This window comes from Micrasema longulum, unplaced genomic scaffold, assembly GCF_059751315.1.
Source record: "Micrasema longulum isolate JH-2025_06_02 unplaced genomic scaffold, ASM5975131v1 h1tg000406l, whole genome shotgun sequence".
NCBI lineage: Eukaryota > Metazoa > Arthropoda > Insecta > Trichoptera > Brachycentridae > Micrasema > Micrasema longulum.
Window position 1 is genome coordinate 36,998 of NW_028277606.1, and position 27,337 is coordinate 64,334.

The 27,337-nt window shown below is 31.1% G+C and overlaps 1 protein-coding gene across 1 annotated transcript in view; it reads left to right on the plus strand.

Moving 5' to 3' along the window:
- The first annotated feature begins 2,142 nt into the window (after positions 1-2,142).
- The window catches only part of LOC148281793 (rho GTPase-activating protein conundrum-like), a 56,085-nt gene continuing 30,890 nt past the window's right edge, over positions 2,143-27,337 (plus strand). Inside the window, exon 1 of the mRNA XM_088226062.1 lies at positions 2,143-2,919. The gene's annotated coding sequence lies outside the window, so the exon portion shown is untranslated. The remainder of the gene's footprint in view (positions 2,920-27,337) is intronic.

A 27,337-nucleotide genomic window follows, 5' to 3' on the forward strand; every position in this document is an offset into this window, starting at 1 on the left:
GTATATTTATTAAAGGGCACAAAAAACTATTGTTTTATATAACCTATAAATTAAATTAAAAAAGAAAAATAAACTTTAAAGAGGTATGAATGAATAATTTAAAAAAGTAAAACCATTCATGTTGAAAATAACATTTGAAAGAGAAAATCTAATTTATGGTTTCGTATCAAATAATAGTTCAACATTATTTTGAGTTTGTCCAAAGTTTTGTAAACAAGGACTGGATTTAACTCCCTGGAGAGCTGTTAATATTAACACTGTTGTAATATGTTCTTGCCTACAAAATTTGGACAAACTCAAAATATTGTTTATAAATCCACCTGGTCCATGAAGTATAGAATTATTATTTTTTTTATTTTTTTTATTATTTAAATTTTATTGATAAACCCTTACGGGTTACATACATTTAACAAAATGTTTTCACTTTTGAAATTTACATTCTACTGTTAATGATAATATTTTTAACATCTTTTGTAAAGGTTGTCTGAGTCTTTTGTTTAGTTTTGTCTGGTAGTTTATTGTATAATTTCAGTCCATGGTTTATAAGTCTCGATTGTCCTTTTCTCGTTTTAAAAGATTGTATATGATATTTCTCTGAAATTCTCGTATTGTGTTCATGTTTACTACAGTTTTTTTCAAGTTTTAATTCTTCGTCTACAATTACATCAGTGGCTAATTTATGAATAAATTTTAAAGATTCTAGTTTAAAAAGTTCAGTTACGTTCAATTGTTTAGTTTGTTCAAAAAGTTATTTAGTTGCTGTTAGATAGGGAAGGTCATATACTAACTTTAATATTTTATTTTGCTGTCTTTGTAGTCTATTTATGTCATTTTGATATCCTGTTCCCCATAGTAGTTGCATATAACATATTTTAGTTTTTACATATGCTTCATACATTAAAATTTTTTCCTTTATTGGAACAAAGTTTTTGATTTTAAAAAATAGACTAATAATTCAGGCCTTGCCTAGTATGAAGGTTAAATAATTTGATTAGATGAATCTCACCCGCATAAATAAAGGTTTCAGCTCATTAACTTCACAAACATCAACAGATAAAAGATTTGAAGAAATATATATGTTCAAATATGGGCAGAATAGTGAATGTTACACAGTGTGTAAAGTGGCCACTTATCCAGCCAATGACAGGTCATAAGCCTTGTAGATGCCTAGACTTCTATATTACCTTCTCTAAAATGTTCTTCATCTCTGTTGATTTATGTAAAGTTCCTTACGATTGAAAACTACACTTCTTTGCCATTTTAATCAACATAAATCTGAAATGAACGCTCATAGTTCTAAAGTCTTATCACTAGATAAACTAGCCTGTTATCAGGAATGATTACTGATAACGATTATGTCTGTACTTTGTTATATTGAACATTTCTTCTTGCAGCTTTAAAAAACAAAAGTGTAACATTTTGATGAATATCTGAAGTCACCTGAAAATTACGACAAAGCCCTGAAACCTATCTAAAAAATTACATGATAAATAATAATAATAATATTTGTCTGATTTATATAGCGCCATTTTTGTGAAAAATCACCTCAAGGGCGCTTTACAATTGTATACCTAAACTTACATTCTAACTAAACTAAAGTGACATGTATTTTCAGATTTAAAATTGAGGGTATGATAGTCTAAAGAAGTGGGATTTTAGTTGGGATCTAAACTGACTGGGACTGTCGATGATTCGTAAGTTTGAAGCCAATTGGTTCCAGGCACTACAATAATAACTCATTTGAACGTTAATCGTTGACCTTCCGCGATAACTTCCTTGGAATTTTAAAATAAACCAATTCAATATTTGCGTTGTTAAAACGTTTTATGATGAACGTGTTAATATTAATAGCTCGCTACAATTTATAGGTAATAAGCGATACTATGTATCCACACATGAACGTGTTGAATTATATCTTCGTGGAGGGAAAAAAGTCTCCTCATCCGGCGGACTCCGGCGGACAACCATTCATTCGGATATCAGCGCCAGAGTACCTAGCAGCGTAGTATGAAGCTTCACGGGCTGAGGCCGAGAGCCGAGAGCCGCCAGTAGAACCGAGAACCGAGAGCCGAGTGTGAGTGGAATATCTCTACTCGTCTACCAAACCAGTTGGACGGGACACGCCGCACGCCGCATTAATCCAGTCGCTAGGTGGCGGGCGCGCGGCGCATACGTACGCACGAGACGCGAGCTACTCTACCCACGACGCACTCCTGACGCGCTCAGTGTAAACACTGCACTTGTCCGAGAAATATACCTCGCGGAATGTTGTGATCAGCCTACCTGGCTGTTTGTATCGAGTCTCGCCAGCCGGTGCTGATAACCGGCTACATCTTTCAAATGGATTTCTGTCTTACCAGTGCAGTTTGATGACATTCTCTCGTGTGATAAAACGAGCAAATGTTTGATAACGAACCGTTTAAAAAACAAACCTTCGTAAAATATGTAGTGTTACAAATAGTGCCCTAGATATAGGCGGTAATACATAAAATAGTAAACTAATATTCGTTACTCTTTTGTTTTTTCTGGAGCGGACGCATCCTCCGGTTCGGTCCAGACGCGTCGACTCTCCCCTCAGCGAGCGAGTTGCTAATGACGTTAGTTTGTCTAGTTTTATTTTGGTGTTGTTGTTTCTGTCTCCTGTCTCCTGTCACCCGCACCCGGGGAAGGAACACAGCGAGAGCACGATCCGAACTTGGGTGCTTCTTGTTTCCAGTGACGCCCGGTTTGAGAAAACCTGAAACTAGAAATCACGGTGTTGAATATAAATGATAAAATTATCAGTCCTTACTGACCTGATGTGTGTTGTGTTCATTCGGTGAACTTTTGTGATTTCTACTGGTAAAGACAACATTTCGTAATACTGGATGTACTAGGATTACATATCAAATCCTCACTTTCACCATTTCGAAAACAAAGGTAACAATAAACGTTTATACTGTAAACATTTCGCAAATGAACGTAGTTATGCAGAAAACAGCCAGTGCACAATTTAGAAAAAATGAGATATTGGTGTTATCGGGTGCAGTAAGGTCGATTCTATGTTCTGCTAACATCCAGGCCGCTTTCATAAGAAAAACTGTAACAATCACCTTCTCAAAATAGTGTCTTTTACAAAAACGGCATTTCTCAATTTGCAAAAAACATCCACAACACTAAAAAAAATCTTACGGTACTTTAAAAATCAATTAAACTGATCAAATATATAATACCATTCTTGTTTGTCATATAGTTAAAAACTCATTAATTCTTTCTTTATTATTTGTCAGTCAAAAACATGTCAACTGTTGTGTAAATTCGATTTTTGACTATTTTCATAAAAGTGGTATTATTTCAGTTTCGCTTTTCTATGGCTGGCTGCTTTCTGCATAACTACGTTCAAATGTACCTATGACTTTCTTGAAAATAGATTTAAGAAGTATGTAAACGTTTTTAATATATTTCGGGTGATGTATCTTATCTCCAAACGTTACGTTTTTCAATTTTTCGTTCTCTTTTATTGAAGAAATGCTCGCATTCAGACTTACGTTAACTACGCTTTGTAAATTACCTACATAGTAGATTATAGCCATAAAACTAAACTCGAACTCGATGAAATAATCTCTCACGCGCGTTAAAATTAATGTAATTATGTACCAGAACAGTAATAAATAAAATAAACCATTAACCCATTAAACGGTTGCAACGTTACCATTGTTATAGAGATTCAAAAAAATACTTCCATTTTCCGACACCTGCTTTATCTCGTTCCGCAATCTTCATAGCACCGCACCGGTGTGCTAAGAAAATTGGCACGCATAGTTTGATTAAAAATCACAATAAACTATTCTACCATTCATTTTATTTCATATTTAATTTCAGTTTAAAAATAAAGTAATCTCACAATCCGTTTTCATTGGAGAAACGTAGAACGGGGATGGACGTTATATGCATTTTAAAAGTATTTAACGCTATAGGTGATGTCCCATCTCCGTTAAAATCAATTTTATTTTCATGTTCCCAACCGTGTCAAATCTTCTAAGAGAAACTTTTGTTTTTATGCCCCAATGTCCAAAACGTGTAGATAAGTCAATTTATAACACAACTTGGAATTCTTTGGGATAGATCTCTCGGCTTTTCTATATAATAAATAAATAAATATGTTTTCAAGTTCCTCTGTCATTATTGACGATAATATTTATATTTATAGTCGTATTGTTATTTCTTTGTTCTGAGTTATTTATCATACTGACGGTGGAAAGAAAAGAGTTACTAAGCGACATGTAGCAACTTTACAAAAGAACTAATTAAATTTGTTTGTATTTTTTTTTAATAACTAAAAGTCATATGTGCCTATTATTTTCACGTAATTCTTGCACAATTTAAATAAAAGTTCATAATATGAGATTTTTTAATAATTAAAAATAAAAAATCTTTAATTGGCTCTTCTGTAAATTTGATACATGTTGTTTAGAACCTTTTCATTTTCACCGTCGATGTGCTTCTGTTTTTTTTATTGCGAACGTTCTTTTGCATTTCATTTTTCCTCATTTGTTGAAAGAGCCAATACAGTTTAAGTTGCCTTCATTAAAATGCTTCGTTCGGCGACCTCCGCCCACAGAACTCCGCGGGAGACGCAGGATGCAGTGATGAGATGCAAGTCGTCTTATTACACATAACCCAGTGGTCTCAATACCATTTGAAGGTGATGCACTGGCAGTGACCTTCTAGTCATTACAGCCGCGGAGATATGTTTCCCTGGTATAATGTATCAGAAACACTACACTGGGGTTATTCTATGTACTTACCATCTCATAAACTTAAACCGCTTTCTAGCTCCGAGGAAGAACAGGCAAGCTTGAAACGAATCACAATTTATTTCGTTATGTGACACGCAATAATAATATTATATATTTATTTTTGACGTCACGACGCGACGTCCTGCGTAATAAATTAGAGCACGACCTTTATGTTTTCCGGCGTAGTTCTACAGGAACCGCGATTTATTCACAAATACGAAAACTGTCTGGAAAATACTAAGACTGCTGTCCTTCATAGAACTGCCACATGCCGCCTTGACCTACCGTATGCAGAATACTTAAAAGATTTAGTAATTTAATATTAGCTCACTTCTATTTTGATATATGTGACAATGTGACAGTATTGTCGATTTTAGTTTTATCTCGCACATTGAATTAAGCTGGTTGTAATCTTCAATAACTGTTTTTTAAAACGTGATATAACAATTCACTTAAATATCTTTGTTTTGATTGTAAAAAACCACGTTGGTGTGTATTGAAATATTACTGATAGTAAAGTCATAGAACAAACAATAATCACGACTTGACATACATAATATTGGGTGTCACTAAATTGGCTTGTATATCTCGGACAAACGTAGGAATAATAAATATATTTGAAGAATTACTAAAATGCAAACATCTCACTTACTCCAAAGAATTGTTGTAATGTCCACGTTTGAGTCACTAATCAAGCTTACATATATTATATTATCTCCTCAACATCTGGTGTATTTTTCTCTAAAACAAAATAAGAATATGCTGTCATTAGTTAAATATTAGTACAATGGCCGAGAACAGTATTTACTTATATAAATGTAGAATTATTCTTTCTGTAATTCACAATAATAATACATACAACTACACCTGTATTCATATGAAACTACAACAAATATTGACATACGTGCTTTCTGGAATATTGTCATCGCTGTGATATGATAAGAATGTTGGCGCATTTTTATTTCAATAGTCGATTTCTGCGAAAATTCAATACTTATGTATGTTATCTTCGCAAAAATTCATCAGGTAAGTGATTATAAAATAACTTAACTCTGGAGGAATGCTGTAAAAATTATTACGTTATTTATTTTATGAAGACAAAACCAATTGTAATCCCGTATGACTTTTTTTGGGAAATTTGTATATGAACATTACAAAATGGAAGAGCTCATCCTTATTCTCTAAACTAACAACAGCACTTTTTTGTAAAGTATAAACAAAAAAATATATTATAATGTGTTCAATAGATTTCTGACGCGTATTTGTGTAACTGTTACATTTTTCCTAAATAATTTTTCTTATTCACGAGGAAATTACAAATTATTCACAAACGTTTTTTTTCATCGTATAAATCGGGCATTAAGAAAAAAATTATGAAAATTCATCAATTAAATTAAATAGTTTTGCAAAGACATTAGCATCTTCTCAGTAAACCACATACACAATTTTAATTTGTTGTGACGCTACTTTATCGTCTGCGTAGATTCGTATCAGAAACGTTGTTTGAAAAGTGCCGAAGGAAGTGTCAGACACCGCACCGGAAAGAAACGGTGCAAAAAGAAAGTTTGTTTTGCGTAGTTTTCTACTGTGCATCACATCAAATGACGGGTATTGCATCTTCCTATTACGGAACATGTGAGATGCGGCACCTGTGCGCATGCGTGCACACTAATCTAGACCGGCACTTACTTCACACTTCACACTATTTATCTGTCATTGCGTCGTCCGCCCTATTTCTATAGTGGCTTTTAGAAATTTGTCTATGGCGTAATGTCATAAGCTGGCTTATTAATTATAACTTCCGCTACAGAGCCACATACACGCAATCCGGAAGAAGAATAAAATTAACTAAAACTTGTAATATCCGTTAAAATTACTGAATTCAGAAATAATTCTCAAAGATTGTTGCCGTGTTATTTCCAAATAATGCAGTCTTGCAATCTCGTTAAATATTATCCGTGCATCGAATAAACCTATTATTGCAATAGCGTTGATGAAATTGGTTTAATTTATGTTTTGTTTTTATTTATCCAGTACAATAAAATAATTCTGTAAAATCTTGAAACAAACCAAGTAACCTATGTTAACGCCAAAAATATGTTTTTTCTTGTAATTTCAATTGTGTGATTAAAAAAGAAACTTAATAACAATATTTTTAAAAAGCTACGAAATTGTAAATATTTTGATAAAAACCACGTTTGAAACTACGTTTATCGATTTAGATCTAAAGCCACCATAAACTGTAGTGAAAGCTTTTATTTTTTATTTGCTAAATATTTGGTTATTACAAAAAGATGTGGAAAAAACTTTTTATTTCCAGTTTTCAGACAAACGGGTTCATTTTTCACTATTGTAAAATTCCACTATTAAAACATCGTCAGTCCGACTCTGTTAACCCAACAACTACTGAATGCCTTCCTCACATATTGATTTGTTAGTATAAGCAAACCATTTTTGATAACGGAATAGTCAAATGTTTTTTGTTTGTCCACAAATTCTTCAGCAGATTGCCGATAACCGGATATTCAATTATTTCTCAGTGCAAATAACAGCGGAAGGAATGTGGGTTTATATTATCCAAATTTAGGAAAATTATCATAAGCAATGTTACCGTACGTCGAAAAATTTCCGATATCTTATTAGACAAATCCAAATACCTGCCAAGTTTTTGAACATAATACAACAATGTTTTAAGTATGTTCAGATGCTTGCAGACTGGCTGGATTTTCTCCCTAGGGAGTTGTTCATATTTAAATTTATTGCAACAGAGAGGGAAAACATTTATGAGAATCCCCTCCTCAAAAATGTTTTCCCTTTCTGTTGCAACAAATTTAAATAATTAATACAAATTGCAATGTCTACATTAGCACATAAAAAGTTGATTAAAAAAACGCTGTGTTTTTACTATATTTAAAACCGAATGTGGGATTGACCTATTTTAGATAATCTAATAAGTAATTTTTCTATGTATTTTTTTATTTATTTTGTTCATTAACGCACAAAAGGCATTAACAAAATTAAAAATGAAATACATGCTAACATACTAAATGATAAACACATAATATACAGAAAAAATATGTGAAATTAGTTAAAAAGGATATAATAAAAAGTTTTACAAAGTAAAAAAAAACAATAATAACAAAAGTATGCAAGAAAAAACCGTAAGCATATAAACAAAAAATGCAAAGACATAAGCTTATGAAATAAATTCTGTAAAGCAAACAATAAATAATGTGTTACGGTAAGCAAGAAAGACATTTTTAAGTTAAATTAATAAACAAGCAAGTATATATTATCACGAAAAAATAAGAAATAAAAATATTTATCTATGAAATGCGTATTTGCCAATACTGCAATGCAATTTGATATAATAGTAAAAAATAAAATACAAGTAAAAGGTAATAAAAATAAACAAGTAAGTATTGGTTTTGAATTAATAAAAAAACACATGTAAAAGAGTGCACGTATGAAAGTAATATTTATTAAAATATCTTATTTAAATTACCAACACTTGTTCATTAATCACCAAGTTCCTATTTAAGTACGTATTTTTTGATAAATATTTTATTTGGTACTTACCCTTTAGGTCCCAACTAACATTTTTTTGCGTTTCACAAGAGGAAACCCTCTTACAATAACTTTTTGTAACCTAAAAATACGATTCAAATACAGTTTTTATGATTGTACCAAGTACCAATGCTCTCATTTAAGAACAGGAAGTAGGTAATATAGAATATATTTTTAAATAAAATTGGCTTATTTAATTATTGTAGTTCAACCAAATAGCCATGTCATCGTAAGATTTAATAATAAAACGCACGGTTTCTATTGTGCTATGGTAAAATTATTGATCCGAGAAAAATGACAACTGATTGCGCCAAATGCGTTATTTTGACAGTAAAAAATAGATAGAACTGTCACAAATCGGGGATGTAAATCAATATTTTGATATTATAAAAAAATCTATAATTTTATTTAGTTTAGTCGCCTTCTGCTTGATGTGCGTATGCGGTTTCTGGACTATTCTTTATTATATGGCTTTTACATTCTCAAATGATATTGTCCATGAACTGGCACCTGAAGCGTAAGACTGATCATTCTACCTTCGTGTACCTAAAATGTTGAGATACGCTGCATTTGGTGGACCACTGGGTGCGAATAGAGAAATGATCATCGGTGTGGGATATATAATATATCAATGGTCATTTGGGATTAACAGATTTTATGCAATATGTACTGTTGTGTAACAACTCCGTTGAAAAACTGTTTTAATAAGAGCAAAATAATCATTCATTTGAACTTTGTGTTTACCTGAGTACCTATGTAACTCCATCTAACTGTAAAACATGTTCTTTTAAATGTAGGTCTAAACCTAAATTAGTACATTTGATATGTTGTTGCGATTACGAAATAATTAAAACTGGTCCAATTAATCAAAAAACACTGTCATACGTATGAGTTCGAAGTTGCAAGAATGTTCTTTTGTATATGAAGCAATTTACATGCATACCTGTTTTCTAGTGTCCGATTTAACACATTGTCCATAAAATGCAGAAACTATTGTAATATTTATTTTATGCACTGAGGAATATTTCTCCGCAGAATATTTTGTAATAATTTCCTGCACAATTGCACAACGCGAGTGCAATGTCGACTAAATTTAATCCAACAGCTCGGCAGTAACTAACGCTTGGATTATATTGTTGTATATTGTATTATTGTCAGTCAGCAAAAACAGTAAATTTAAATTATAGCAAACCTGCACCAGGGTACGTATTTCAATGAGGAGTTAAAATTTATATTTAATTCTATCTACGAAGTAAAATTCAGTTTTCTATTTGAAAAATACATTTTTTTTCTAAACATGCTTAATTACAGGTTACTGGCGAAGATACTTTGAGGTTTCGAACAAAAATACACATTTTCGTCCGTAATGTCGCGATATTTACCGATGAAGATACATATTTTCCGGTTTAACTAAATTTTCGTTTAATCGAAACTTTTTCGGTCTCATTAAATTCGGTTAAACGGTACTGTTGTGTATTTCAAAATTCGAGTATTATATATTCATTTAAATTGATAATCAATTAACTTTAAATAGCACTAAATAAACATCAAATAATTAAAAACTACTTTTTATAGCGAACCAAATTTTAATATTCCGGTATTTATCTCTAGGTCAGGTAGTGTTACTGTTAAGTTACTGTGTGCTGTCACCCAGTTTAAATAACAATAACAATTATTACATATTAACAGCTAATTTACTATTAAAGTTTATCAATTATTTTCACGTCATTGTTTTGTTTCGCTGAGTTACTATTTTTTGTCTGCGGTTATTATAATTTACGAGTATTTAGCATTAAATTAATTAGATATAAACTGTTAGATCACTATTTATTTATTAGTTTGGTTTTGGTATATGAATCTAAGGTTCGATCCCCGCTATATTTTTTAACTTTTTTCTAGTTTGTAGTCAGAGATTATGTAGAACAAGTTAGTTTTTGTAGCCCAATTATTTTCTACTTAAAAATGAGCTCAAAATTTAAACAATCAATAGCTTTATTGGTAAAACGTAAGAACACAATTAAAGGTAAAAAATAATTGCCTTAGTGTGTACATTTAAGGGGCGTGAGGTGAGGTTTTCGATTAGGTAAGCGGTCACTTGGTACTAGGTACAAAGGTTAAATATGTACCAACTACCAACACAGTAATTCGAGTTAAGTGCTTTGAAATTCATTAAAAAGCAATTTTATGCCATAATTTCATCACAAAAGAGCTATATTTAATAGTTTAATTTTATAATGCCATCGTGTCAACCGATTTAAGTGCTAAATTTGTTATAAAACAGCCACAATATTTATTGAATAAACATGGATTGGTTTGTTAGAACTGCTTCCTCAGATTTTATGTAAGATATATTTTATGTAGTTACTAAAAATATTAGTTAACTTACAGCTGATTTTATCTATATATGATATACAAAAGGTGGTGTTCGTATGTGTGTCCTCGATGGACCGATTGACGTGCGGTTTTCAGCGAAATGTAGATCTTTGTCACGAGCATATTTAAAGCTATTAAAATCTTACATTTATTCGGTAGAAAAAAGTTAGGAGTGTAATTATTTTTTTCATCCATCACCAGGGTTGCATTCGACGAGAATGCATGTACGAAAAAATTGGAAGGATTAATTTTTTTTTTGTTAAAAAAAAAGTTGTTTTTTTAATGTTTACAAATAACATTCGTTTTTTTATGGATCCCAAATCCCAATCAGATTATTTTCTTGAATTCCTTATCATTTTTACCCTTTTATTTATTTTTACTGGATTTTTGCCAATACTAAAATAATATTAACTGACATTCAATACATTTTTGAAAATCGCATACCTAAATAGAATGCACCCCGGTTGGTGAGAAAAGCGAACTTGGACATTGGCAAAAAGAATTGTATATTTGAAAATTATTTATTTAACGTTTTGGAATTCAACCATAAACAAGTACCTAGGTACCTACTTAAATTCAGTATTTGAAAATTAATTATTTCAATTTCTGGAATTCAATCATAAACAAGTACCTACCTAGGTATCAAGCATTGCAATGGTTCCATTCAATCTATGGACGGACCGTGCACGGTAAACGTCTTTATTATACTAATCAATAAAATAAATACCTTTGCAGGCGTATGCCGCAGGGGCGAATCGTGTATAGAAGCGATTATGCGCAGCTTACCATCATATCTGACTATCCATAATAATCTAAAAAACAAAAAAATATTTAATATTTAATATAAACCATTGCCATCGTTTGTATTTTTCTCCAAATATAAATAAAAAATATTAATAAAACGCGCCCTGGATCCTGGCATACATTTTTAGTTTCTTCCACATTTAAACATCTTGTCATATATACCCTTCGATTATGTTTGCTGTTGACATGACTTAGGAATTTGAAAAATAAAAAAAATATGTGTTTCTACTTCAAGCTTTTCTAAGGAGGCATCCGCAGCTCATGGGCAAGCCAACCGTATCTTCTCTGCTTGATGACAGTTGTCACCGGAGTTTGCTGCGTCCGTTCTCTTATTACTTCATTCCTCACAAAATCGAACCACCGCACACCCAATATTCTTCTGAGACACCTATTCTCAGAATTTTGCTAGATAAATATCAGTAGATAATATCGTGAAGTAATACTACAACTAGGAAACTTACAAATTAGCATTTTTAGTTACCCACTAAATACACATTATTTGTCTCACGAGATGATGCATTGAAAACTGGATTTCGCAAAACTGCAATAGCAGCCTCCGCGGTGTAACGGTGAAGACGCTTGACTCACGCACGGAAGATTCTGGGTTCGATTCCCAGTGAGAGCACGAAAATTGAATTTGATTTTTCTCAAGCCTGAGTGTTGTGCTGTAATTCACCACTGTAATTGGGTCTCTTGGCCTGTTGGGGTAAAAAAAAAAGAAAAATGAAAAGGTTATTAAACGAGTATAATATAAGTACAACCCAAGGTGAGTACTAGATACAGGTACAGTGTCACAACAGGTAAACTTTACATTTGTCAGGTTTATCGTGGCACACTTTTATATTTACAGCTGAAGTTCGCGATTAAGTTTATTATTTACTTCCACAAGGCCGTTAACCTGAAGGGGGTACAGATTCATACATATAGGGCCTTACTTATTAGATTTCCTTATACCAGGTTTACATTAAGAAATAACTAAACCCGGTTTAACTATTTATAACCGATATAAAAAAAAGTTTACTTATAAAAATATTTATTACCTGAAATAACAATTTAGATGTTATCCATGCTTCATTTTTTTTTAAGAGGCAACACAAATATGTCCGCGTGCGCAGTAACTTTTATAACAACACCAAACAAACGTCAAAGTCAAATCGAGACTACTCTCAGTGTAATGGAGAAAATAAAGAAAACTTTTCAGATATTATTTTTTTAAATATTAAAAATCACTTGAATCGCATTGAAAAGGTCGCAGGACTTCGAAATTGTTTAAAATTGAGAAAAAATCTGATAAACTATCCATTTTGATTACCGAAAAATATGACTTTTGACAGATCGCGTGCTTATTTCAACGTTATACCACATAATGTGCAGGTATAAGTTTATATGGTCGCTATCCCAGATTTAAACCGAGTTTGTTAAACTATGCGAGGTTTATAAGTATTTATAAGTAAGACCCTTTTTTTTATATGGTAGTTGCTTTATTATTTACCTTGCTTATAATATAACAAAGTTGATATTTCAAAACGTGGATTTTTCTGCAATTAAATATCTTAAAATTTATCTAAACTATTGGGATCAGGAGGGATATATTAATGTGGGCTAATCAGGAACTTCTCAGCATTTGCTTACGTGGAGAGAAAACCACTTAAAACTCTTCAGGAGAAGCCGGCCTGTTGGCAGTAGTCAACAGGCCTTCCGTTCCACTAGAGGAGTGTTCGGCATTTTGTTCCCTACTTTGGTTTATTTTACCAATTTCCTGCGCTATATTTATCATGTATGATACTACCTCTCGTGTGAGTTCTTTATTACCTATCACCGATGGGATGTCGCATAGATCTTCACCTAGAACTCTGCATCGCGCCTCCAGCTGTTGTCTTTGAAAGCTGAAAAGGGGGCAATGCATCAACAAGTGAGGGACATCTTGAGGAGAGTAAGACCCTGAATGAATATCTCATCGCAGTTTTCGTTCGAGTATTGATAAATAATATACATGATTAAGGTGATAGCAATACGTGATACTTGTTTACGTATATAGCAAAATACAAATAAAAAAAAAACATAATCTAAAATTTTTGAAAATTTTATTGTATTAGAAAATATATGTCCTTTTTAAAAAATCGCTTAGTTTTTTTTTACATACGGGCGTATGAAGAATAATATGAAATATAACCAGAACCCTGGACGAGTGCTTTCGACTCGATGACTGCTCTCAGGTATCCTGAACATGGAAATCGTGTGGGGATAAGTCCGCCTCGTAGTGTAATGGTCGGTGCGTTCATTGACTATGCTTGGGATCCTAGGTTCGATTCCTGGTAAGTTGGACGTGAAATATTGATTTTAAGGCTGCAATATTGAATCGTTCCTGAACCGACACCTGAAGCGTAAGACTGATCACTTTACCTTCTATGTAACGTAAATGATCAAGATTTGATTCGATTGAAGTACCGATTCAGTGCCCCAAGCACCACTTGGTGCGGATAGGGAAATTATGATAGTCCAGTGTAAAACACATCAGTAAATAAAATAAAAAATATTTCTTTCTGGTCTTATTGGGAATCCAACCCAGGACCTCAAGTATTGTAAACAATGACGCTAACACGAGTGATCGTCGTTTAAAAATTAAATACATCCACGAAAATAAGCGTTTGGGTTTGTGGCGATAGTGTGTATAGCATTTTATATGTGAACATTGCTAACTTGTCTGCATTTTTATTTACGAATTTGTTATTGATTGTTTTTTCGTCACCTTTTTATTACTAGAAAGCAACTAACGTGATAAACTTGCTTGGTAAATGAATCCTGCATACTTTTGAAATAGAAATTTCTGTGATTACCAAGTTTTTCATTTAATGGAAGAAAACTTGTTTTTATTTTTCATCGGTAAATGAATTTTTTTAAACGCTCACATTTCTTCACGTATCTAAAATACCATAATTACTTATGTTTTAAAATATTATAAAAATCATCGCAATCATTAAAACAATTGTGTCAAAGTAAATCATGATGTTAATTTCTAAATTAATGCAATTATTGAAGACATTTTTACCTAGTTTTAATCAGAAACATTCTGAATTTATCCCGTTTTTTTTACAAATATAAACAGTGTTAAATTATAAGCCCAGTTATGGTTCCATAATTGGATTGGATTTTGGTTTTGAGAACTTCTGCTGTATCACATCTTGATTAATATTTCATATCGCAAATAAAATAAAATTTAAGAAAATGACAAAAAAAAACGTAGGAATGCAATCATGATAAATTACCGCCTCCATTTGAAATAACTGTATGTACGAGTATTTCCCAACAGCAGATTTTTTCACGTTTTAAAATAACGTAGATGCATAATTGTATCGTTATCTATGCTATAATCATATCATTTCTACTGCCACTTTTTACTTTCATTTAAATTACACTTACGTATAACATTGTTGCGTTTAACACTTACCAGCGGATGCAACTCCTTCATGGTATAATATGCGAAAGTGAACATTCATCTCAGAATAATAATTATCTGTTTGGAATGAACGAGTGACCATACTAAATGTTTAGCGAGTGTACGCACAATAATAATTTTGAGATCGCACACTTTTACTTTTCTCTATCTCGCCATCTCGTATTTTACTTTCTACAAATTGAATAAACAATCGTTCCCCATGTGCCGAAACTTCAGTTTATAAATGGGAGAAAACCTAACTTTAAATGCGACCATTCACTGCACATGCTTAATTGGAGTTAAGTCATGTTTTCGGTAACTTTTAATTTGTTTTGAATAAAATTTCCATAACAATATATTACGCTCACTGTCCATTACGTAAATATAAATTATTTTATCGCGTTGGGTAACTCTGAAATCGTATATTCAAAATCATCCAATTGAAAATCAAAATTGATACTTAACTTCTCTTCTAAATCATCCATTTGATATAAATATAATGATCAAGCAGAAATGCGTGGGTGCATGTAGGTACATACTATATCATTATGTTTTTTATTAAATTATTATCGAATTTAAAATTTGTCAATAACCAATAATGTTGTGGAATTAATGTCATTTAATATGCATCGCGAGGTGTGTGTTGATTTGTTTCTACTTTTGGGTACTCTTCGTATACTGAAAACGACTTTCTATATATTTTAAACCCGCTTAGAAATCTAACAAGGAAGAATCAAGTCTAAATATGCACAAGATTTTCAGTATTGTAGATAACAACTAGATTGTCAGTTTTTTTAAATTAATATTCAAATATAACGTATAGGTATATGAAAGTAATATTTTTTAACCAATAATACGTAATACTGTCAATTTTTGCACTTAATTGTCACATTAAATAAAACTGCATCCATTAATGTAAAAAAACATCATTATGACGTCAATTATGCTTTATAGATAATTTTTGACGTAAAAATAACTTAACGAACCCGTCTCTATATGTGATATGCTATCATAATTATTGATTTAATCACAAAATTGTCTTTTAAATCATATTTAGTGTGTGTTTCTGAGGATATGTAGCAGTTATCATTATAACTGAATATCTTACATGTACAGGAATTTAATTTAAATCCAAGCGTTGTTTAAAAAACAATGATATTTAAAATACATGTTTATGTTTGTAGAAGAGCTCTTTTCATGGAGTTTAGCATATCCCACCCTCAGACAAGCGTTAAAAGCCCGCAATTCTCTTTCTAATGTTTACATTCTATTATAATAATGTACATTATTATGTCATACTCTGTAGGTAATACAGCGGACTAAATGCAAACTTGTCTGTGATCTAGACCTGAAAGTATTTGTCCAGTGCAACTTTCGATTTTAGTTTGCTATTCAAGGCTGAAAGACAATAACTATCCACTCGAATATTGAGAACAAATCATTTTATCGGGGCCATAGTTACTTTTGACGCCAGGATTTAATTAACTTAACTTTAGTGGAGTATTTGAAATGGAATAATGTGATTCTTCAAAATCTAATTTCCGGTAAATAATGATGTTACATTCCACCGTTCTGAGTAATAAATACTAACAACCTTTTGTGTGGTATTTTTTTCTTCAAATTTAATCGACGTGTACCTTCTTATTCTTACACGTACATATTTCTAATATTTTAACATTTGATTTGGTGGTAGTAGATCTTTTTTTTTTATTTGAAAATTTATTTACAAACCCTTACGGATTATAACATTCATTTTACATAAAATAATATATACATTTTTCATTTATACTCTGTTGTTCAAAATAATATTTTTTACATCTTTTGTAAAGTTTGTCTGAGTCTTTTGTTTAGTTTTGTCTGGTAGTTTATTGTATAATTTCAGTCCCTGGTTCATTAGTCTTGATTGTCCTTGTCTTGTTTTAGAAAGTTGCATATGGTATTTGTCTGATATTCTCGTATTATGTCCATGTTGACTACAATTTTTTATTAGTTTTAGTTCTTCGTCTACAATTACATTAGTGGCTAATTTATGGAAAAATTTTAATGATTCTAGTTGAAAGAGTTCAGTTATATTTAATTGCTTAGTTTGTTTAAAAAGTTCTCTAGTTGCAGTTAAATAGGGAAGGTCATATGCTAACTTTAATATTTTATTTTGTTGTCTTTGTATCTGATATCCTGCTCCCCATAATAGTTGCGTATAACATATTTTAGTTTTTACATAGGCTTCATACATTAGAATTTTTTCCGTTTATGGAACAAAGTTTTTGATTTTTAAAAAAAGACTCGATAGACTTTTGATCATGAAGCCGTGAGAACAAATACCATCTTAAAAAAATATTATACGTCATTATAAGTGTAATAATTAACTCTTTATCCTTTAAAAAAAATCTCCATTACCATCAATTGAACACAACTAAATTCGGATTTTAAAATTTTAAATTATGATTATAATCCCATAAAGATGCCTTTGTTCGCCACCAAAGAGCAGTGGTCGATGCGTTTAATTGACGTAAACAAAGTCCCTTGTTCAATTATAATATGTAATATATTTCATACCAATAAGAAAATGACTTATGCATCGCTAATGATAAAACATGTTAATTTATCAAGTACGTTGATTTTAAGTCACTGCTAAATTTATTACTCGCTGATTTTTTGGATAATGACCCTTCTTCATCCGACGTGACGTTTCGGCCATTATTACAGTGGCCATCTGCACAATGAAGATGGCACCTGTACCAAACATCAGAACATTGAAACATCGGCGTCGAAAGAAAACAATAAAAATGTTTTTTTAGTTACACGTAATATATAAAAATACCCTACATGACACGTTTTTTTTCCGTACACCAGAAACATTTTTTTTTAAATGAATGTTTTAAAGTACACAGAAGCTCTTTGTTTCAAGTTCGGACTAACTAGGAATTTCCTGTGTTTAGGCAGAAGCTTGTTTTGTTACATGTGTTTTGAATGATCTCAAACAATTAAAACTAATAACCCTAACAAAAATTAAAAAATGAAACAAAAATGTAAAGTACAAAATTGAAACATATTTATGAATAATAAAAAAATAAATTAATAAATAATAAAAATTAAATCGGCATTAACAAATAAATACACCTATATAAACATAATTATGAATGCTTGTATTCTGTCGTGAAATTACTGTAGCTGGCTCCTGTTTTTGACATCCAAGATTAAACCAATTATCAATTTAATCAATTAATAAATTCTACTACTAAATCAATTAATATAATAATAATTACGTATACCAACCAATTTTAGAACACAACAGTTCTTTTGTCTAGAGTCTAGACATAACTGGTCGGCATAATTATTCACATACTCGTAAATACATTTATTTGATATAAGTCTTAAATCAAAAAGTCATGTGTGATAACGGATTTCTGACAAAAAATTTCAGATTACCCTGAATCGTTTTATCGTGAGCGTTTTACATGATTTTGTTCCAGGATGTTATTAATTAATCAAAAATATGTTATTTTTATATTATCACGTTTTCAATATACAACATTGTTTTTGTCACATATATTCATAATAAACACTATGTTATTTTCTTCCTCGATTATTTATCGTGCATACTTGTGTATTTGGTGAATTTGTCACTGCAAGAATATTTCCTGGTATTCGGTGACCCGCTATCATTAGTAAACACAGTTCCGAGGTCGCTGATGACGCTAACCTAGCTTTATATTGCTTGTTATATTAATTGCGTTCTACCTGATACAAATTGTTTTAACATAAAATTAAATACCTTTTGTGATTAGACATTAAAGATAATTTTCATCGCGGTACTTTACCTGTACTACAAACATAATAGATATTTTCCGACATTAAAAAATATGCATTCACACCTATGTGCCCATATTGTTTTGGTTCATTTATTGATATGAGAAAAAATAATACATGGAAATAAATGTATTTTTTTCTTTCTCAGTTACTATAACAAAAGTTATCAGTTATCAAAAAATAATTATTAGATAGCCGTGTCAATTTATAATGAAGGTATGTATGTGATATTTTTGTAATGTTTATTTTAGATAATTTTATGACAGTTTTCTTCTAGTTTTATTTATTTTTTTGGAAAATAATAAAAACCAAGATCAGGGACACGTTTGTGGGGTATGGGGGGAATTAAACAATGGAGGGGTGGGGACTTTGGACTTTCTACGTCCCAAGGAACACTTCAGCCAAAAATCAAGACTATAGTATTTTTTTAGGTTTGACCTAAAATATGCATAAATCGCCTGGGCTATTATCCTTTTGCGCATAGACACTTCTATGTTTAAAACGCACTTCTTACTTAATTTAATTTTGTTAATTTATTTATCTCTTTCCCGTGTGCCTTTCCGGCGTAGTGCATAGTTACAGGTAACACATAAGCCGTGGGATCCAACTAATAATAGATATACCAGGTGCGTGTAAAAAATATTTTAAAGAAGCATCCCGCATACAATACCTTGTGTTGTCTTTTTTTCCCATCAGTAGAATATTCGCAGGCGAAAATGTAAAATTCCATGTAATTCTTATTCACCAGTGTTGCTCAACGTGGATAGTGGATTTCCCAGTCTGGGACAATTGAAATGTTTCGCCGGGCAATCTGGTCGCATTATCTTTATTTTATATTTAAAAATCTCGACTTAAACAGGAAAAAATACGTTTTCTTTTTCCCTTTTTCTTTTTATTATACTTTATTTATCTGACTCATTGACACAATTTTATATGAACAATGAATAGTAACGTACGACGTTGACGACCAAGAAAGACGTGGCATGATCAGATGAATCAAAATCTCAAGTCTGGTCATGTCGAAAGAAGACACAACCGAAGGGCATAGATGATAAAATGTATGAATGTGGAAGAAGCTAGGAACGTATGTCAGTATAGACATGTGTGGCGCTCCATCTTCTCCGCCTACCAGCAATATTTCTATATCAGCTTCTCAGCAATATTTTTTTCTAGTATTTTTTTGCTAAATGTGAGTTATGTCTTTGAAATTTTTTAAATCGCTCGTTTGGGGCATGTCGAAATAAATGTTGAGAAATAATGATCTTCACTATTCACTATGTTTTTAACAACTGCAACTGTTCGAATACAACATGTTCTTGGAATTGCCTCAAAATGAAATAGTCTTAGATTGTTTTGATCCCTTTACGTTATTTCATGTTTTTTTATCATCGTGGGATGCTGTGTCCATCAGAAAAAAGGTGAACACGTCCTACCTGACCGACACAAAACCAGTCTTCTCGATCCCTTTCTTGTCAAATCTGTCAGAATATCAGGTAAATTATAATCATCTTAGTCGTAGTCGTAAGGGACGGCGCGGCGTATCTCGGTATTGCCCATAAACTACGCATTCTCCTTATAATGACCGATGTAAAACGTGCGTGGAATTCACAATAGAAGCAAGACGCAAGAATATGTGATTATTTTTAACTGTTTTCGCTGTCAACATCATCATTTTAAAATGAGGTATTTTGACACAAAGCCTATAGCAAGGAGCACAAGGTTGACTCAAATATCCTTGATATTTACAAGAAATAATTAATTTACATATCTTGCCCTCGTGTAAATATAATCAAAATACCCTGCAAATGCCCATACTCTATATATATATACACGTATGCACTGCTAGGGCTGCGACGCACGCGGAGTCTTCGTGTTTAGATTAGATTTAGAATAAATTTATTTATTTATGACAAAATACAAGGGATTTAAACTTTTTATATTACATAACATTACATTATTTGTACGAAATATTCCCAATCGGCAAAAGTGCTGGTACGGGGGATATTATATATTATAACACAATTATAGACCTTTTAAATTTATTCAAAATTGTAAAAGCAATATGGGATTGCCCTGAACTGCTATCTCTCATGAACTTCGGGGTGCCTGGAAGAATGACTAGACAGGTGCCACCGTTTTGTAGCAACAATTCACGGACAGTGTATACTTGTAATGCCGTATTGAACAGACTTCATGAACTCGGCAATAGTTATTCCCACGTATCGGATATATTGAGTATAGGGTATTGTTCCTATAGAACAAATCTTTTGAACTTTTTTAAAGATGGTGAATGGCAATTATTTTTATTTATTTGTACATTTCATAATATATACATTTTTTCGTTCACTTTGCCCAGCTGCATGAATCAGTACTTACAATATTCTTTTATATTACTTTAAAATACTTTATTATTTAATTAGTTTTTTTCATTTATTCTTAAATTGTTTAAACTTTCTACTGAATATGTTGTATAATTATTAGGTTATTTTTTTTATATAAATCGTTGGTAAAGGGATATTTATGTTTATTTTTTGGAATACTAAGCTAAATATGTTAGCATTATAAATTTTTGTAAAAGGCAGATTGCCGTTCACGTTAATAAAATAATATAAATAAAATAGTTTTAATAAAAAGTCGATAAAAAAACATAACATATCACTCGTCAAACGGGCTGTAGGAACTGTTTTATTTGGGTGTTTTTTAAGTAGGTATGCGTTTTTAATATTTTTTAGGTCATTAGAAATTGAATTGTAAAATTGATTGCTGTATACACAAAACTGTTTCTTTTTCTGTTAGTCCTAGGTTGTTCGCAAGTTAAATTATTTGACGCTCTTGTATTTATTTTATGTATATTTTAGTTAAAATTGAATTTGATATTTGTATTTATTTTATTATTTTCCATCTTAAATATCACCTTTACCTTTTCTGTGTAAATTAATTAATTTAAATTGAGCATTTTTGTTATTCTATATAAATCTGTGGTTCTAGTATATATATTAAAATTAATTCTTACTTTAAATGGTGCATATCCTGGCTACGGGTTAACATCCTATATCTCTGGATCAGACGAAGTCAATTGTAAACAATAATTATAATATGACTTGTCAAGAATTAAAAAAAACCCGCTCCAGAAAAGTTGTTAAAAAATCAGATACAAATAAAAAATAAGGTTTTTAAAATCAAACTGATCCTAGCAACACTGTTTTAGCTGTATTATATTTGAATAAAGAATACTTTTTCGGTTTATGTTTGGTAAATAAACGAGCCTGACGTTTTTAAAGAGTGGCAGCCCTATGTACTGCAAAACGGTGCGAAACAATTAATGATAATAATACAATACTGAATCGATTTGTAATTGTTTTTACTTACATGATTAATAAAGCGTATGACTTGAACTTGACTATGAAGCGTATTATATTTTTTATTATTATTCAATTAGAGTTTTTTTATTCAATTAGAGATATGTATAATTTTCAAACTGAAAACGACACAAAATACTACCCATTCCAAATATTTACTTATAAAATGTAAACAGTAATAATAACAAGAAAGAACTTGGGAAATTAAAAACAAAAAATGTATACATAAATTAGGGATATCACATGTGGTGCCCCACAGGGGTTATCTCTCGACCCACCGCTTTTTCCAATTTACATTCAGGACCTACCATGTCGGCGATTCAGAATTCAAATACTTTTAATATTACTTTATTATATGTATATCCACCCTGCTTACCTACAAGTCTTTATTTTTCATGATTATTATGTTTTGTATATCTGTCGATTTTATTTAGATATACGTTTGGAGAATTCCTTAATAATTTTCATCTAAATCTTTTATTTTAATGCTTAATATTTATCACTATTCCAGAAGACAAATAGACGAGTGCAATAATTTGTTTTCGTTAATACATTTTAAACATACTTACACGATTAATGTGTTATAATAATAGATAAAACTTACTTGTTCTTAGAATTTTTTCTTAATGAGAAAGTACTTTATGTATTTTTTTATTTGTTAATAGACTATTAAACTGAACCTTTTTAAAAATATTTTGTATCGTATTGAGTGCTATGATTATTAAATGTTTTGCATTTTTTAAATTACTTCACGTATTACGTCTCAAGTTCTCTACCCCTTCTTATTTGAGTTCTGCTGATTCGTCAGTTGACGTACCGTTAGCCGAAAAACTATAACAACTCTCTTATCATTGGTTTATTCGGAAGAACTTGTGACATCATGCAAGGTAGTTCGTTATTATTAAAATCATTTTTAGTATTTTTTTTTACATTATCAAGAAACTTCGCGGTACAATTAAATGCTCTAATTTTAACCGCGCGTAAGAATACATTTTTTCATCAAATTTCCCGTAGGACTGTACCTCTTCATTATTTTTTACTTATGTGTTGGTGTATTATTTTTATGTATTCGTAATAAACATAAAGTGTTTAATAAAATGTTTAAAGACATGGCTGGATTCCACCGCCTAGAGATTAATCAAGATTGACATTTATTGCAATAAGGAAGGAAAAAAATGTTGAAAGAGAATATGGAAGTCTAGTTTGACTTTAATATACTCCAAATTTCAAATCAATAAAAACGGTTTATCGGTAGCAACTATATTGTTTATAAGAAAAACAGTCAAATATTTTGTAACGGCCCTTGTACTGTAACGTAGTTTTAGTATCAATTAAATAAATTAGAAGGTAAGCATTCGTAGGATAATTATATTCGTTGGAAAAATAATTTTTAATGCAGCTACTAAAATACAGAAATGATTATCAGTCATATAATATAATAATATAGGCATAGGTAATTAGGTTATGCATCAGCAATAATTTCAAACCCAATTAAAAAAGCTTGAAAACCACAGTCAAAATTACATTGAAACTTGTATTAGAAGAAATTATTTAAAATACATAATAATGACCTTAAAAAAAGATCTAAATCAAATTTCATAATATATTTTTTGTGAAATAATTACATTTGAGGATTTAAATCTCAGCACGTTGTGTATCTACAAAACGTTTGAAAAATATCGTTTTACTAAGGGTACAAAAATATTTCTTTTTTTTTGTCCTGATCATGTATTTTTGTAAAGTAACAATGCCATAGAAAAACAGTTTTAGACGTAGAAAATATTTTTAAATGTAATAAATTTTTACTTATTTGAATTACCAAAATATTTCAATTTTGAGGTTGTTTCCAACGTGTTATAAATAACACAGTAACTCAGTTCATTATTAGTATAAAAATGTACAAATTTACTACAACACCATAACTTCGTTTGGATTTTTAGTAAATCGTTAATTAATCTGTAAATAATGTTTTTACAGAAGTGGGATATACCAGTAAGAATGGCTTTACCGGTATTTTTATTTGTTCAAATTTAGAACCAGTTTACAACGGAGGACAACTGGAAACATGCACAATGCACACAATTGTCATATAAACAGGAATGCGCAGGTGATACAAAGGTTAAAAGCACTAAAGACTTAATACCTCAATCTCTAACGAAATTCATTACCTTTCTCACCACGTATTAAAGTATCGCATAAATCTACGAACGCACTTTATTCGGGTTTAAGAAGATCCGTTCAAGGAAATCTTGAACTGAGTTATATAGAATCTCTTCTGTGTATTTGTTGATTTCATTATTCACAGTTCATATATTATATCTTCATATTTCATGCATGCATTCAATAATTCATTATCATAATCATCATTCCCTTTCCGTACCTAATGGTGCATGGGGTACTGTAATTGTACACCAATAGCAGCGTATCTTGATAATTTTTGTTACGTGAAGGTAATATGATCAGTCTTACGCTTCAGGTACCAGTCCAGGAACATTATTTTTTTTCAATTTACTTAAATGCAGTTTATTACTCATTGTTTGAAACATAAGTTCTATGAAATATTATTGTGTAAAAACACCTTTATAAATAAATATTTCATGTCAACCATGTCGTGAATCGAACTCGAGACCTCTTGCATGGTAGGCAGACGCGCTGGCCACTATGCCACGAGGCTGACCTGTAATATATAATAATTCTTGTATTAAAACTCTGATATATTGTTTACTTATCCGGTTTAAAAAATCACTCGCATAAAATTAGTTTTTTATCACAATTGCTGTTAAAATTGTTATTTCTGTTTTAGAGAAATAGAAAAAATATAGAAAAATAGTCGATAGGCACAGTAATTCAGCGTTGAAGAAATTAACGATTATTGTATAATGCAACGGAGGTGCTGAGGCGTGACCACAGACCTGTTCTAGTATTTCGATTCTGTCGGGTCCAGTTTATAATTGAGCAAAAAAAGCATTAATACACCTATAATGATAAGGCAAACCAACCGGCTTCCCACATCGCCTTTGTTCAGTCCTTAAACGACCCTTTTACTAAGAGACCGAACTAATTCATAAAGGATCTGAAAGATTTGCTGAATTCATATTCCCTTGCTAATAATATTAACGAATATATTATTGTTTTTTATAAAACTGGTATATTTCAAATAAATGTTATGATTTTTTATGATTAGAAGAAGCTCTACGTGCACAAGTTTATATCTCCGTTTATATAAGTTTATATATATAATTTGTTTATATATCTGACCATTTTCTAGTCACGTTTATACTATTCATACATATTATATATTAATGGCATATTTATTTACTATACACAGTTAATTTAAGAAGAATCACATTGATCTTACCAATTTTGTTATTTCATTCATTTCGTTACAGCTTTATTTCATGTAATTTCTTCGACATGCTTCAGTGATTTGGTGACTATTCCTCAATCTTATCAAGTTCTTTATTTCAATTTTCCCCATCAGATTTACGCATTACAAACACACATATTCCATTGATTAGCAACAAAAAATATTCAAATAATTGTATTATTTCGTCGTTATGCGCTGAGATAATACTTACACCAGATTGATACGTACAGCCAGTTTCTGATATCTAATAAAGCCTGATTATCCCTTATAAGGCAACATCCAAGCTCTAGTTTCTATTCGTATCTCCCGTGAATTTTAATAGAGCGCTTTTTGCTCTGGTTTTTGTTTGCGATTCAATTTAAGCCACTCTGAACAAAATGTGTAACTAGATAGTCGTTATAACATGATGTTTCGTGCCGATGAGAATGAGATCATGCTTTACTAAACTGGACACGGCATTACTGTCATTACTGCTCTGTCAAGCTAAAATAATATGGATCAAGACAGGATAAATAATAGTTGAAAACCAACTGCGAAGGCTTACCTTGGTACTCAATTATTATGAATACGCTTCAAATATACCCGTGTAGTGTTCATACATCTCGCAATGTTTTCAAATAATATGATTGTTTGCCCATAATTATTACAATCAACGGTTTGATTTACATCGATCAAAGATCCAAATAGTACAACCATGTACCTATGAATTACACTAATCTTACAGCGATATGAAACAACACTCTTATTTACAAAGCAGAAAGGGGTGTTTTAGAGTAGGATTATTGCTGAGATTATAAAATGCTTTTATGTCTCGTCGTATTTATATGTTTCATTAATTATATTTCAAAGTAGCTTAAAAATATCAAATAAAAGTATTACAATGCATATATCTAATTAATATTTTGCCAATTTCGAGCCCTTTTGAATTCTTCTATAAAAACAATTTTTAGTGTTTTACTGGATCTTGAAATTTGGGCCTTATTTTCTTAATTTTTCCTACGCAATAAAACAAAAAGGGAAATCTTGGTAAAAGAGGCCTTTAAACTTGAGATAAAGTATCTATGTATTATGCATGTAACAACTATGTATCTTTTAAAAGTACAAATTAATTTAAATGATTAGTCTTTTAAATACTTCAAAAATAATGCTTCGGTTTTAATTAGAAATTTCCATTCATCGTATCGAAACATCTACGAAAACTATGATTGTGATTTTTCTAACAAATATTTGTAATAGATAATTACTCGAGCTGATAAACTAAATTCACGAGACCTCAAACTTTCTCTACAACTCGAAACTCGCAACTGTACCGCCTTGTAATAATTTTCTCCGTAGATAATAAATAATAACAAAGTCTAGTACTTATTAATGTAATACATCCGTAATTATTACTCAACTGTTCAGCATAGTTTTCTCTATTGTGTTATTATACGATCGTACATTAATTCGACTGCGCGTGGATTTTTAATCTCTAAAAACAACGGCCGTTTACAATTATTGTGTATCATAGGTAGAAAGGTATTTATTATCTTTACGATCTATGCGTTATTTGGATTGAATCGGTAAAAGGTATTCATAGGAAAATAATATAGTAATAAATATACAAGAGAGTATGGCATTTCGTAACATAACTTATGGTGAAAATTCATCATCATTAAACACTAATTCGCACCTGATGGTGCATACGGCATTGCATTGGAAAAAGTACATGTAGTGTATCTCGATCATATGTTACGGGAAGATAAGGTGATCAGTCTTACACTACAGGCGCCAATCTGGGGACAGTGAAATATCGCAGGGTAAAACCACCTTATTCACAAATATTTTATGTTGACCCTCCCTG